The following is a 16,281-nucleotide window of genomic DNA, read 5'->3' as shown; positions in this document are numbered from 1 at the left end:
AGGAATTCTTATGCCTCTTCTATGCTGGGGCAAGAAATGAAAGTCTCCATGGCCTTATCTTTGACATACGCTAACAGAACCCAAGGGAAAGAAGAAAGAGGAAAAAGAAAAGAATTGTATAGTTACCTCAAACAATGCAATAAAACACTTAATATAAGTCAAAATCTGTTTATAATTTTAAAAAATAGCAAAGAGAAGAATTCCTTGAGTTTCAAAGGGTTCCTATCACAGATCTACAATATATTTTATGCTTAACAGTGAACAACTTGTTGCATTCAACTTAAAATCAAGACAACTATAATTATTTCTGGTCAGCCATTATAATGGAAGCTTAAACTAAGAAAATAAGAAATAAAAAGAACAGAATTTAAGAGTGTTTTAAAGGAAGAAACCAGGCTGCATGCATGATGGTGCATCCAGTAATCCCAGCACTCCAGAGGCTGAGAAAGCAGGATCACTGCAAGTTCAAGCCCAGCCTGGGCTACATAGTGAGCCCAAGGCCAGCCTGAACTACATAGTGAGACCCTTAGGAAAGACCTTAGTGAGTCTTAGGGAAAAAAAAAAGGAAAAAATATAAAAAGTTGCCATATGTAAAGTGCTATGATTGTTTGCCCAGAATTTCTATTGAATTCTAGAATTCCTATTAAAACTAAAGAATACTTAGCAAAAATGCTGAATAATTGATGCATCTTTTAATATTCTCTACTATACCAATACAATTAATTAGGGTTTCAATAGACAACAGTGCATTCAAATTAGGATCTTATAAGAATTTTGTGTGCAAAGGATATATTATCAGGTATGGAGTTACTAAGGGACAATTCAGATACTCGGGCAGGGTTAGCAGGCATAGGAGCATCACTTATTCTAAAACTGAAGAGATAATTTTGGGGAGGAGTTATCAGAATCCAAGAGAGAAACTGTGTAGGCTTTGCTGCTTTGGGAGTAGCAGAGACATTTGGTGAAGTCACAAAACCAACTGGAGGGAACCTCATAGGACAGAAAACAGAAGCTTAAATGTCCTGATTTTTCCTCACTCTCTATAACCTCTTCCCAAGGTACTCCACTGGTCCCAGAATCAGACTTTAATGTAATCCATTCAGGTCAACTTCCCTGAAGTCAGCACAATGGAGGGGAGCAAGTAGAGATGGAGGGATAAACAAAACAAAAACACAAACACTGGCAGCAGAGGGTTAGAAAAGGAACTTTGAAAAAAAAAAAGTAAAGTAAAATAAATAAGGCACAAAGATTTATAGATAAATGGAGTAGAATACAATACAGAAACAAAACTAATCATATTTAGTCACCTGATTTGTAAAATGATGCCTATTTAAGTCCATGCATCTTCATCAAAGATAATTCAGTGTATGAAAAGGTAATGGGAGCTCATGCAGCAGCTGCAGACACGTTGGAAAGTCATGACACTTTTGTGCAGTGGAGAACTACTCAGCTATAAGGAAGGAAAACCTTGAGGCTTTAGTAGGTAAAGCTCAAGATCAACCTCAGGGGTAAAAAGATTCAGAACCACTTAAGTAGATAACGAGTTGCCCACTAATCTAAAAACTAAAGGAGTTAGTGGGACCCAAAATGTACAAAGCACCCTGAGAAAGTGAAAGGGGAGGAATTGCCTAAAAAAGGAAGGCAGAGAACATTGTTAATAGTGTATTAGGATTTAAAAGCCACATTAGTCTTATTGCTCTGTTTAGTTTGATTTTATTCTGTTCCAGTCTTTCTATTCATACTAGATTTGAGGGCACAGATCGCTATTCCAAACATAGCAGGATATACTATGATAACTATCCTTAATTTTCTATTAACTTAAACTAAAGCCCTGTGTTACTTACACTGTCTTACTATGGCTGATCTTATTTAAAGCTGGTTTGTTAAATTACTGTTTTGTCATGACTGATTTTATTCAAATCTGGTATGCTTGGTAGTATCAAGTCTGAGAGTAGAGGCAACTACTCTGAAGACAACGAGATTCAATAGGATATCCATTCCGGTTTGATTATTAACTGCTTTTGAGGTCCTATAGTGTCTCTAATGTTTTGTTTTTATTAATATTGCTATGTACTGCTATGTTCAACTATCCTATGCCTGATGATACAGACAATTCTATTGAAAATAACAAGAGACATCATAATAACTACTGTAGATCACCTATTATTGTGATTTTATATCTTATTCATTTTATATTTTTCTAGGAATTTGTTTTGTTGTCTTGTTTTGATTTGTTTCTCCCTCTAATACAGAAAGGATAGGCATACATGTAGAGATTCATGCATGTGTAGAACTTCTAAACAGTTTATAAGAATTGATTATATAATGCACAATGTAATGAACACATACTCTGAAGAAAAAGAGACCCTATGATACCCAGTGCTGATTCTATAGCATCATGATACAAAATCTAACAATACTGTTATTTTTTCAGAGTGATATTAGTCTGTTTTCTTTTGTTTAATTTGAATTTTGATTTTGTTTAGTTTTGTTTAATTTTACATACATAAAGATATGAACAGCTATTTCAAAGAGAATGAGAGACATTATGGCAGCCATTGTTGACTTCCCTATTGTCTGGTCTTGAAGACCTAAAATGCCTTCATTATCCTGTTCTGATCAGTTTAATACTATTTTGTTCGTTATGAATTCACTGTATGTGAAGATATGGACAACTATTTGGAAGAAAACAAGAGACAATATGATAGATAGTGAAGATCTCCAGTGGTCTTGCTCTGTTTCTTAAATTGTTTTCTTATGATCTGCTTTGTTATGTTTAATTTTACCCTCTTTAAAATAAAAAAGGTAAAAATAAGAAGATAATGGGGATATCAATATGATCAACATATACCATCACATGTATCAAAAATACCACATTGAAAACCAATATCTTGTAAGTTAATGGGCACAAATAAAGTATATTTTAAAATAATAAAAACAATTTTTTAAAAAATGGCTTAGGATACAGCATAAGCCTAAAGAAAAAATAAAACGATAATTTTTAGGTGAAAAAAGAATATTTTCATGGTCTTGAGATAAGCAAGAACTTCCTAAGTAGGTCACAAAAATTATTATCCATAAAATTGTTTTCATAATTGGACTCTATTAAAATTAAGAAATTGTCTCCATTAAAAACTATGATTTAACCAGTAAAAAAGATAAACCATACATAAAAGCATTTACAATATATGTGCTCACCAAAGGAGTCATAGTTGTGGTTAGGATTAGGATTAGAGTTAGGTTGTCTCTTTCCTTATCTGTTCCTTAAAAATACTTTCTAGTTGTGGAAATAGTCTATGGGCCAAGGAGGAACCATAATAAAACTAGAGAATGTTTTAATTGAACCATAAGAAAAATAACTACATAGCAAAACTGGTAGGATAAAGTTAAAGCAATCTTCTGGGGAAACGTACAACCTTAAACATCTGAATTAGATATCAAATAACAAAAAATGAAAATTAGTGAACCAGGCAACAGCCTCAAAAGGTTACAAAAGGAACAGCTTAAAAAAAAAAAAAGACTCCTATTTTTCCCATTATGCTGTAACTCACACCGAACAAACTCTCCTACCATGAACAACTATAAAGCAGGACCAAATGTGTGAAATGACCAAGAATTTATCTTAGTCAATTTGTACTGCTGAATATCGCAATCTAGACATTTTATAATGAACAGAAGTTAATTTCTTATAGTCTGAAGGCTGAGAAGTTTAAGGCACTGGCAGGCTTGGTTGTTTGGTGAGGGCTGCTTTCTACTTCCAAGATGGTACCAAGATGGTGCGTGCTCCAGAGAAGAGAGGCGGGTCACTGTGTCATCATATGGTAGAAGGCAAAAGGGAAAGAAGGCTGAACACTGCGTGATGCTTCTTTTATAAGGGCCTTGATCTCATTCACAAAGGAGGGAACTTTATGGTCTTTTCACTGATTAAGTATTTTTGGCACTCAATCTGAAGTGGCACAGAGAAAATGAGAGAGATGAGGAAGAAGGAGGCCTTTAATGTGGGCATGGGAGAGATTCAAAGGGACAGAGCAGCTCTCAGCAAGAACAAAGAAGTGGCACTACTTTTATCAGTTGTCTGGGAGAAGAAGTTTGGGAGGTGGGCAAAATGACATATCAACTGCTGATTTGAAGGAGCATCTGCTTATGTAAAACAGGAAACAGAAAGATTTCCTGGGAGCTGGGGGTAGAGGCTTGGGTGGCTGTGGAGTCTTGAGATTGGAGAGGGCTCAGCACATGCTCAAAAATGGAGTATGAGGTTTATTTCTGGAATGAGAAGGAGAAGCTGGAAGTTACTCTTGGAGAGATAAATTGTTTCTCTGGGTCCAGTACCAAGTTGGGCAGATGTAGCTAAACTCCAGGCTAACACAATCTATCCACCACCTGCTACAGAGCCTACTTAATTCTATCACATTGGTAACATCTGAATTTTGGACGGGACATATTGTAACCACATGCAATATAGGATGATCATCCATGAGAGATGGGAGAAAAACCAGGCAAGCTCTACCATTGCCCTGATTTTCTACTGATAGGTATTTACTGATCCCCAGCACAGAGAAAGAAGGAAGCACAGCACAACAGTCTCTGAGAAAACAGAGGGTCAAAACAACTGCAATTGATGGGTCAGAGTATAGAGCAAAAGAAGAGAAGGAACTCTAGAAATCTGCATGAATTCCTTTTAGATTTTTAGTTGATCACATGTCTAGGATGAAACTCCGTAAGACTAAGTAAAGAATAACTACTGGAGTGCTGTAAGATTAATAATTTTCAGAGCTCAAACTGGGAGGTGGGTAAGCCTCACTAACCAGATCTGAAGGACTTTATTGTACACCCAGAGCATTCAATGGGGAACACTAGGTGACACCTTAGCAATAGGGTGAAATTAATCTACAGAATAGGCTTGAAAGAAAGTCTTGAATTATCATGGTAATCAACAAATGACTGTCTAAAAATACTTCAGTAATGTAAAGTGAAACAACAAAACCTAGCTTGTTTGTAATGTAACCTTTACATTACAATCTAATCAAAACTATAAGGCATGAAAAAGCAGAAAAATGAACATATAACCAAGAAAAATATGGATCACTATTAATATTCTCAGAAATGAAAGGTGATGGAGTTATCAGAAGCAATAAACTAGTGTGAACATATTCAATGTGCTCAGTGATTTAAAGGAAAGTATAAATATAATGAGAAAAGAAAGGAAAAAAATTTTAAATAAACTCAGAGCTGAAAAATTCAATACCTAGTATTAAAATTTCACTGAATAAAATTTAAAGCAGAGAGAAATAATTAGTAAATTTAAAGACCTAGAAATAGAAACTATCTTAAGTGAGATTCAAAAAGACAAACTGGGAAAAAATGAACAAGACCTCGTCACCTTTAGGACAGTATCAAAAAAGTCTAATGTACATACTAAGCATTCCCAAAAAACAAGGAATTAGGTCACAATTTGATTCTTTTAACTAAAAATGAAAGATTTATGTTTTTCATGTTGTTTTTGTGAAAATAAAATCACCCCTAACAATAAAAAAGTCTAATGTATGTGTAATTAGAATCTTACAGAAACAAAGAGGACAGATATGAAGAAATAAGAATCAAAACTTTTCAGAATTTAATGAAAAGCATAAACCCACAGCACTAAGAATTTCAAGAAATCCTAAGGAAGATAAAACCAAAGAAGATCTAAGATGTGTTATGTTCATGTATCAACTCCCTGTGATAAATGTAGTCATTGCGTTCTAGATAGATTGATAGAAGATAGATAGATAGATAGATAGATAGATAGATAGATAGATACATACATACATACATACATACATAGAGCGAGCACTAGATAGGAATCAGAATTTATAGTATAAAACCTTAGTGTCCAAAGGCCACTTTTCTACATGAAGTCTCCTTGCAGAAATGGCTGATTCCAGCCTCAAGAAGCAAAGGTATCAGAAGACTATGGAAAACCTTAATGGAAGCAATAAAGACATTCTTCAAAACTCCTTGGACATTTTGAGAAGACACCAAGGCCCACAGGCATGGGATGCTACTGTACAAACTCGGGGCAATTTGATTGCTTAGTTATCTCCAGGGACAGCACCAAGAACTGTTCTAGGTCCGGTCAAAATAACGTCATCAATCTGCTGGCAGCATTATCCACCTTACACAATAAAACTGTAGCTGGAAATAAAAACAATGGCATAATCAAAGTGTTGAAAATAACTGATGAGGGGCTGGGGATTTAGCTCAGCGGCATAAGCGCCTGCCTTGCAAGCAGGCAGTCGTGAGTTCAATCCCTGGTACCGATAAAAACGAAAAAGACAAAAAAAAAAAAAAAAAAAAAAAAAAAAAAGCAAAGAAAGAAAATAACTGATGAAGTTTTGAGAACAGCCAGAGGAAAATAACCCATTGAACAAACGGGGGAGGAGGGCAACCAAAAATGATTGGTTTTACTTTATTTGGTAAAGGGTTTATATTGAACTTTACTAAAAGAAAGGAATTTGTCAATAGATAGGCAAAGGGCGTTTGTTATTATAGCACCTTTCCTATTCCTATTTAGTAACAATACCCATCTTGCCTCTGCTAGCTAAGTGTTACTACTTGGAGTCGATCACCCTAGGAATTCTGCTATCCCTGTTGAAATCAGGGGCCTCTTTTCAGTTATAGTGCCCTACTATTGTGGCCCTAGCATCACAGAGAATAGCCACAACAATGTTTTTCAAATGTGATAGTGCCCCTCCTATTGCTAATGTATTTGTCAATACCTTCACAAAGGATTGTCTTTTGGGTCTATTCTGGGAATATTGTTTGGGAATAAGAAAAACACTTCATACAGAAATTTACTCAGTATTTCTGTCTTCCCCTTATTTAACAGCAGGGAATTTTAGTTTCTTAACTTTATTTTGTAAATCATTGTCTAGTCCAAATTTCAGCCAACCAATTAAGCAAATGGTTAGAACCCTTTGGGTACTCAAATTAGCCTAAAGAATTAAGATTCTCTAGAAAATGCATTCTTATTGACAAATTCAGTACAATCTAAAATTATACTATTCCCTTGTTGGTCTAGCATCCTCAGAGTCTGTTTCCACATTTGTTCCTTGGGTTTTGCAAATATGAATCAATATAACTCTATTTGTTTACTTTTTAGATTTGACTCTGTAATTGCCTTCCATGTGTACTGGGATCTTTAGTTCTACATCTCTGGACTCCCAAGATGATTTTCCTGCTTTTCAGATTCATTCTTCCCCTTCTCCTTTGTAGTATTACATGCAATCTGATGACTAAAAGTTATATTTTCTGACTTTTGCATAGAGGTTGGAGGAGAAAAGGAGAATCCTAGATAGTTCTTCCCCTCCTCTGCTTTAGTGGCATCTGCAGCAACCCTTCCATGGCTCCAAATACTGCATAACAGCCTGCCATACTCCCAGCTTCCACTGGTTGACTCTGGGCTCCAGGCTCTGGTGATCGGAACTCCTTTGTTCCTACCTCTGTGAGAAATCTGAGATTCTTAAATAATAGTCATAGCAAGGTAGACTTCTGAGCTAAAGAGTTAGGATATGAGCTTATACAACATAGTTAGAAGTGACCAGCCACCTCATAGCCCTTGACATCTTTGTGTCACACTGGCACATAGCAATGATCCCTCAACCTTAGAGCCTGCTTTTAATAACATTTCATTCTAGGTGGCTAAAAGTTTTGATTTATCAATGGTTTCACCAGTGTATGCTTAATCTGTCAGAGGGCTATCATTAACAGCAGGGTTTTTCAAACAGGCCAAAATATTCAATCCTCAGACTACTGTTTTCCTGAGGACCCATAATCACTAACAATTCTGTATACAAATTTCTGCTTCATTCAAGGTTTGTTGATATGCAATAGAACATGACTCTTAATTGTTTAAAGCAGAAAATATACTTGTAAAAAGAATATCTGTTAGCTCATGGAATTTTCAGGGAGATTGAGAACCAGACCTAATCACCACACAGCCAGAAATAATACCCCAACTCATGCTACAGAATTGACCTGGGGACATCACTTCTGCTGCAACTGAGGCTAATGTGTCCTGACAGTCTCCCAGAAATTACACTGGAATGGCTGCTAGACTAAAACCCAGGTGTCACTACCTTCCTCTTTCTCTGTCTCATTATTAGAGCGTCTCCTTGATTCCTGCCTTTTGAAGTCAGATCTTAAAATTTAAACTCAGCCTCAGGTGCACCTGATTGGTGATTACTTATCCACGAATTTGCACTACAGCTCAGGAAGTTGAAAAGGCAAGACTTTGTCATTTTTTATCTTCTTTATAGAAAAGAAAGCCTTGCTTCCTTACATTTGAGTGAACCCTGTACCCCTAAAAGAAACATAGAATATGACTTGGATAGTCACGGCTTGACAGCCAAAAAAGATGGTAAGTACCTACTGCTCTGTACGACATTCACTGAATTCATAGTTAGGGGAGAATGCTTCTTACTACTGATGCTTCTTCCATGTGAAGGAACGTCCATCAGTACAACCCCTGGCTGACCTTCACCCCATCACCTATCCTCAGGGAGGAGGTGGGACCTGTATTAATGACAAGTTTGAGGAAGACAGCTCAAACTAGGTATGCCTCTGCCTTCCTCTTTCTTTCCCTTTTGGAGAAGACATTTTAATCTGTTCTTTCATGTTTCGGGTTTTACTGACAAACCCTTCCCATAGGAAGAAACTATAGGTTCTCTTCATTGTCTTTAACTGAATGCATGAAACAAATTCTGGAGTTCACCTTTAGGAAGCCCATACATCTGAAACTCTAAGACATAGTCTTGAATATCAGCTTTTGGCACATTTCTCAATTAGTCATAAGACTGGGATGGAAAAAGAGCCACCTCAACCACCCAGTATTTATATGTATTTACACAGCTATCTGTGTCATGGTCTCTGCTCTTGGGGAGCCCACAGTCTATGGGGAGAGAGATACAAACAGATTATTGCAATGTAATGTGATGCGGTTAGTATATTCAATGATAACAGTCATTGTGGATAGTTAGTACATGTCCACAATGCATCTAAATTCTTTTCACTTCCCCTTCTTCCTTCTCTTCTCCCTCCACTCTCCCTCCATCTGTGGATCCCCTTCTCCTTTGCAAAAGCTCAATCTCTCTATTTTCTGTTATCTATCTTTTATTTTCTCTTTAAACTATTTATACTTTAGGTTCCTCATATAAGAGAAACACTCCAATATTTAAGTTTGAATGTCTATTTTATTCTACAAACAACTCAAGTTTACTCTTCTTTGTGACTAATATTCCATTGCATATAAATACCACATTTTTTATCTGTTCATCTTTTAATTGTCATACAGGCCACTTCCAAGATTTGGCTATTATGAGTTATGGTGCTATAAACATGGGTACACATGTATCACTGTAATATAACAATGTAATATAACAAATGCTGGCAGGGCTGTGAGGAAAAAGAAACTCTTCTCCATTGTTAGTAGGAATGTAGACTGGTGTGACCACTGTGGAAATCAGTGTGAAGATTCCTCAAAAAACCAGGACTAGAGGTCTCGTTTAACCCAGGTATTCCCATTTTTGGTATCTTCCTGAAAGAATTAAAAAGCATCATATCATACTGATATATACATACTCACGTTTATAATAGCAGTTTGTAATAGCTAAATCTTGGCAATAGCCCAAATGCCCATCACTCGGTAAACAAACAAAGAAGTGAGTGTTTTAAACAATGTAGGGCTACTCATTCATACAGAAGATAAACATGTCTAGGTAAATGGATGCACCTTGAGACCATACCCTTAAGAGAAATAAGTCAGACACACTTGTGTAAATATTGCATTGTTTGTTTGGTGTGCAAAATTGAAAGTGTAGATAAGAACCAAAAGGTATAACAGGAACCAAAAGGTTCCTTCAAATGGGAAGGAAAATAGAGACAGGGTGCAGGCAAGGAAGGAAGGGAAAAGAAAAAATGAGAAAAGGAGAAAATGAAAGCAAAGCTTTGTAAATAAGGAGGGGAAGAGGAGATGAAGGGGGATGACAATGGGGAAAAAGGAGCAAGAAATGCCAGGCACAGGCACAAATTCCCTAAGACGAATATGATTATCATAAATCTAAATGGTACTGATAAAGTTAATTTTAAAAAAAAATTAACCAGTTCTTTAATTTAAATAATATCTTTCATGAGTAAGTCAGGGTAACCTTCACCAAAATCCTACCCAGAATATCGAAACATAAGCTAACTCCCAACATATTAACAGGTTTCAGCCTTCTCGCTACTTCCCTTTACTCCAATTACACTTCCCTTACTCTGTCCCTTCTCCCACTTACACAAACATTCTCCCAAGCTCCCTCAACGTGAGCTCTAGACTCTGACGTCCAACTGCCGACTTGCAATCTTCACGTGGAGATCAAAATAAGCAGTTGAGACTTGGCCAAAACAATCCTCGATTTCCAGTAACATCATGCCTGCCCCGCCTGTCCCCTCCAAGTGCTTCTACCTTAGAGGAAGTTTCCACACATACACAGCACAACACTGTCTACATGATTGCTCAGTACGTAAACTTGAAAAGCACTCTTGCTTCCTTTCTTTCCTTATCCTTACTATAGCAGTGAGACATGTTGACACCACATCAGACCCCTTCCTGAATCTATTCTCTTCTCCCCAACCCTTCATTAAGCTCCTAGATTATGTGGTCATCCCTTCTTGCCTGGCCCTGACAGTTGTCTCCTGATTTGTCTCTCTGCTTCACTTCCTGCCCCTGAAACCCATGCTCTATGCCAAGCCCACAGTGAGGTTTGAAAATGTAAACCGTATCGCTTCACTCTCCTGCATAAGCCCTTCAGTAGTTCCCAGCACATTTAGAATAAAACTTAATTTCTGATGCTGACCCACAAGGCTCTGCCTGGTCTGGTGCTTGCCTCCTTCCTCTACTATGCCGTCAAATTCATTCTCCTCTCCTGACCTCATCTCCCCTTCTTTTCCCTCCCCTTCCCTCTCTGTCCTCTCCTCTGGTCTCCTCTTAATTCTTTCTTTCCAACCCACCTTCATCAGAAAAGCCACCATTTCCACCCTTTTGTTTTGCCAGAGGCATTCCCTTAGTCTGGTAAGCTCTGCCCATTTGTGAGGGGATTTTTGTGTTTGTGTTTGTGATGCTTAGTTGTTGTGCAGATATGTCTGCTTCTGTTGTGTGTTTTACAGTTAATAACCATGAGTTAATGGTACAAACTGATGCTTTGCGTGCCGGTCACCACTTCTTTGGGAACTTTTTGTCTGAGATAAAACAATTCTAGGCCATTGGGAAATTCTGTTCTCCCATCTTATTTTCTTAGCAGACAGAATGACTTTGAACCTAAGACAAAACAAAATATTTTGAGGTCTTTCCAACAATGAAAACACCATAATTAGTAATAATAATAATAATCAAGACAAAATAGAATTTAAGGCCAAATCTTTTGAAATTAAAGAGGATCATAGTGAAGTAATAAAAGCTATAAACACACACAACGCAGCTTTTAGAAATATAAGAAGCTGGCAAGAGCACAATTATGGTTCTCATTTGTTTATCCAACAAAAGACAGCCTACTATGGGCCATAATGTACGTAGTGGAGAATAAGCACTGACCAAATATCAAATCTCTGAGATTATAGAGTTTAATTCTAATGGGAGACATCAGGCAATGTTTTAAAGTAAACAGGTACTAAATTCATCTAGCCTGGCCTCTTTGCAAAGAAAGCCAGAAGGCCAGAATGGTTGATGGGGGAATTAGGAAAGTGGCAGAAGTTAAAACCAGAAAGGTCTAGGGGGCAAACGCAGGTCAGGTTGGAACCTGTAGACCATTGTTTGGCTTTTATCTTGCTAGAGTAGTGGGATCATTGTAGAGTTTGGAGCAGAAGAGTGACGCGATCTGATCTACACTATTAAAGTACCATTTAAGCTACTATGGTAAGGAGGTAGTAGATAAGTGAGGACAGAAACAAACCGGTAGGTGACGAGTTATTGTAGTAAATCAGGTACATGATTACATTGATTTGAACCATGGTGATAAATATGGGTAAGGAGTTAAAACACAGATCCAATATAGATTGTCCCTGCCCACCAGCACCCCTTGGTTTTTTTTGTTTGGTTGGTTGTTTGATTGTTTTTGGTTTTTTGTTTGCTTGTTTTTTGCAGTGTCTTGCTGGCTTTAAACTCACTACTTAGCCCAGGCTGGCCTCAAACTCATGGTGATCCTCTTGCCTCAGTGATGGGACTATAAACTAATGCCACCATACCCAGCTGTCTGTCTATCTCTATCTCCAGCTCTCTCTCCATCTCTCTGTTTCTGTCAGTCTGTCTGTCAGTCTCTCTCTCTCTCTCTCTCTCTCTCTCTCTCTCTCTCTCTCTCTCTCTCATTTCCACTCTCTCTCTGGCCCCCTCCAAAAATTTCTTCACTAACAAAAGCTGGTTGAAAAGGACTAGATGGGAGCTGGGAGTTCTCCTCTGTCTCTGTCTTTCTGTCTCTGTCTGTCTGTCTCTCTCTCTGTCGCTCTCTGTTTTTGTCTCTCTGTCTCTCTCTCTGTGTCTGTCTCTCTGTCTCTGTCTCTGTTTCTCTCTCTCTCTCTCTCTCTCTCTCTCTCTCTCTCTCTCTCTCTCTCGTGTGTGTGTGTGTGTGTGTGTGTGTGTATGTGTCTGGCGTGTCTGCCATGAGAAACCACTTTGCTCCATACACTCCCTGCCATGATATTCTGCCAGGCCAGAAGCAACAAAATCAGGTGAGCATGGACTGAAACCATGAGTCAAAATAAATAACTTCACCTCTAAAAAAGAGAAATGTTAATGTGAAGTGCTAAGCAAAGGAGGCACTTTATGCGCACATGTGTACATGTATATGTGTATGCACACGTGTGATGCATGTGCATGTAGGCATGCTGTGGTTAGACCTACTTTTGGGTCTTGGTGGCTGTGTGATCTTGGTAAGTCACTCAGCTTCTTTGGGATGCCATGATCACCCAGCTTACTTCCCAGAGTAGGCTGCTCTTAAATCATATATGCAATGTTTTTTGACACTCCTTCTAGCAAAAGATTGATACTAACTGTTGTACTTCCCCAAAAAGGTCCCTGAGATGAAAAATGGGGCAAAACCCCTGAGATGGAAAAGATGGGGCAGAACAATGTCGTTTTTAGGAAGAAGCACTTTTATTTTAGCTGGTCCAGTGACACGGTGCAGATGGAATTTGCAAAGCTGTGCAGCTGAGAGTTTTGACTGATTTTTGTAGTTCATTTATGATTAGCTCATTGATCATTAAGAATATAGTGATGAGAAACAGAAACAAGGTGAGCCTTTGTTCTCTTTTGCTTGAGGTCAGAGGCATTCCGCAGTAGGTGGTTAGCCAACTCATAGCCCTTGGTCTGCCAATTCCAGGAACATTTGTCTCTCATAAAGGGAACAGTGGCTGACACAGCATCATTTGTCTCTTACAAGGGGAACAAAAGTTGACATAGCACACAGGTTACTAAGGTGGGGGGGCGGGATGACGCATTACAGAACAGCATAATGACGCGGTCAGTTAATTTATAACTATGTGATTGGTGCTTGGTTACTAGGGTAATGAGCTCAGTACAGAATGATGACAGTATTACTAATAACTATCTTTTTAAGTAACTATTTTTGTTCATTATCTTTAATCAATTATTTTAATTTTTCAGCATCTTAGTATAACACTAACTCCTCTCTCCCTTTGCACATTAGAAGATCTCAGTGACTGGCAGCTAATGACTTCTACTTCAGCAGAAGTACAGTTAGATATCCACGCTAAGTTAACAACACTGCCACCTGGCTCTCATTTTGAGAACACTCATCCTGGGAAGGCAGCTGCTATGTTCAGAAGAAGCCCAGGTCACAAAGAGAGGTCACATGTAGATTTCAGCTCAGCCCCAGCATTCACAGCTGTGAGTAACAAACCCTCCAGATGATCCTGGATGCTCCACTAATGATGAATAGAGCAGAGATAATTTCTGCCAAACCCTGCCCAAATTAATGCCGCTATTTTGTGTGTGTTATACATCTGGAACACTGGGAAGTTGTAAGTGGATTTTGCACACTGGAAAACCATCTACAGAAGTGGAACATCGGTCAGTAGACATTCTCAGCTGCTCATTTAGTGAGTTCAGTCAAGTCTTCTAGAAAAGGGTGTCATCTCAGGGTCAGGGCAGCCTCTGAGTCTTTCAGAATGCCAAGGAGCATCAGTGGAACGCCTTGCAGTCATAGCTTGATCCTCTCTTCCTCTAACCTAGTCTTCTATCAGACCCTCATGTGCGTCACTTCATACCACCCATAGGATTTTTCAACATGTTTTATTTAACTACATCTCTGCTTTTTCCCACACTGTCCCTTCTGCTTGAGATACATTTTCCTCCCTGGGCCCCAGACACTTTGATTCCCAGATACTTCTTCCTTCTTAATAAATACAGGCTTACTTCTCCAAATCTGATCTAAGGAAAAATTAAAACTTTCCTGTGCAAAGACCTTTTTTCTCCTTCCCTAAAAGCTTAGGGTCTGGGGCTACTCCCCAGAAACAGGTAGGAAATAGGGAGTTGAAGCAATGAAGTCTTGGAAAATAGAAGGGGGAGGTAGAGGGGTGCCGTTGCCAGGGCTGATGGAAGAGAAGAGAAGGGAGGAGTTAAGACAGTCAGTGTAGTTTGTGAAATTGGCTTTCAGTAACCATGTCATCTTCAGTCCCTTATGAAGTGCCCCTACTGAGTTTTATTGTCCTAAGGTACACCTCGCTTATGCTAAGAAATGAATCTGTTCCCACAGCACATGAGTGGCCCTGCTTTTTTGCTGACCCCAGGGTCCTTCCACATTCTTCTGCAGAGCTTATCCGTCCGTCCAAGCCCGATTTCCAATTTCACACAGCTGCTCTGGCCGGGCACAGCTGTTATCTGCAGATGCCTGCAGTCATATTGCCAGAGGCCAGGACAGTGGGTGCTTCCCTGCTCCCCTGCTGGGCGTGGCATGCACAGCTGCTTCTTTCCTCAGCTCCAACAGTACCTTGTTCTTCTCATGATTCCCAACCCAGCATCTCTCTTGAGTCCCCTAAGTCATCTGGAGTTGTAGGAAGCAGGAGAGAATGTCTCCGTACTAGTTGGCTAATGTTGCCGTGACAAATTACCACAAACTGCACAATTTAGACAACAGAAATGTATCAGCTCACAGTCCTGGAAGCTGGAAGTCTGAGATTAAGGTGTGGGCAAGGCGGGTTCCTTCTGAGGACTGTAAAGCATATCTGCTCCAGGCCCCTCTCCTTGGTTTACAGATAACTGTCCCTCTCCTTGCCTTATAGATGACTGTCGTCTCTCTGTGACTCTTCACATTGTTTTCCCTCTATTGGTCAATCTCTGTGTCCAAATTTCTCCCTTTTATAAGGAGGCCAGTTGAACTGGATTATGACCCACTCTTTAACTTAATCTTAACTATTTTACTTGTTTAAATACCCTAAGTTCAAAGGTCACATTCTGAGATCCTAGGGAAACTAGTATTCTAATATATCTTTGGAGGGGGCCACATTTAACTCAGCAGTCTCCTTCTGTTTGTATTATAGGAGCAAACTGGAGGCAATGGACCTCATTCCTAGGAATGAAGCCACCTTATCATTTAGACACATTTTGCTGACCCATCCCCAGCCTGGAACTCAGAACTGTAGGCTGCTTTGCTCCTAGGTGTCTTCAAGGCTCACCGAATTGTCTGGGCCAGTCAGGGCTGCTCCTCCTGCTGTCTCCTGCACTATGCCCTTGATGTCATGCAGGACAGATGACATCACACTCTGCTTTTGCCCACGTGGGCTGTGTTCCTGATACACTGTTTGCCCTAGACTGCCTCTTGATGGGACTGTTGCTTGCGCCCCACTTGGATCAACACCGGTGCCCTGATCCTGGCCCTTGCCTTTTACTCCAAAAAGAATAATGAGGTGGATCTCCCTCTGCTGGGTTCTGCACCCAGAGGAGAGCCACAGCAAGGTGCTGTTGAAGTGGTACATTATTTAGAGAGATGGTTTCTTCCCCTACATGTAGAAGTATACAATACAGATGCTAAACACAATTCATGACCATTCCTCAGATCCTGAGCTGACTTTTATTCTTCATTCTAGACTCCTTAAGGTACTCACTCCTTATTTACCAATCTCTAATGTGATTCAAAGACTAAGATAATACCCAGATTCATAAGTTTTGTATTATTGCTGCTACAAATTGCCACACAGTTAGGGGTTTAAAATAGTGCAGATATATTATTATATTGCCCTGAAAATCAGAAGTCT

This window comes from Cavia porcellus, unplaced genomic scaffold (assembly GCF_034190915.1).
Source record: "Cavia porcellus strain 051 isolate PalLab524CR breed Dunkin Hartley unplaced genomic scaffold, mCavPor4.1 scaffold_25, whole genome shotgun sequence".
In the NCBI taxonomy this organism is placed as follows: domain Eukaryota; kingdom Metazoa; phylum Chordata; class Mammalia; order Rodentia; family Caviidae; genus Cavia; species Cavia porcellus.
Note: the sequence above shows the minus strand (reverse complement) of the source record.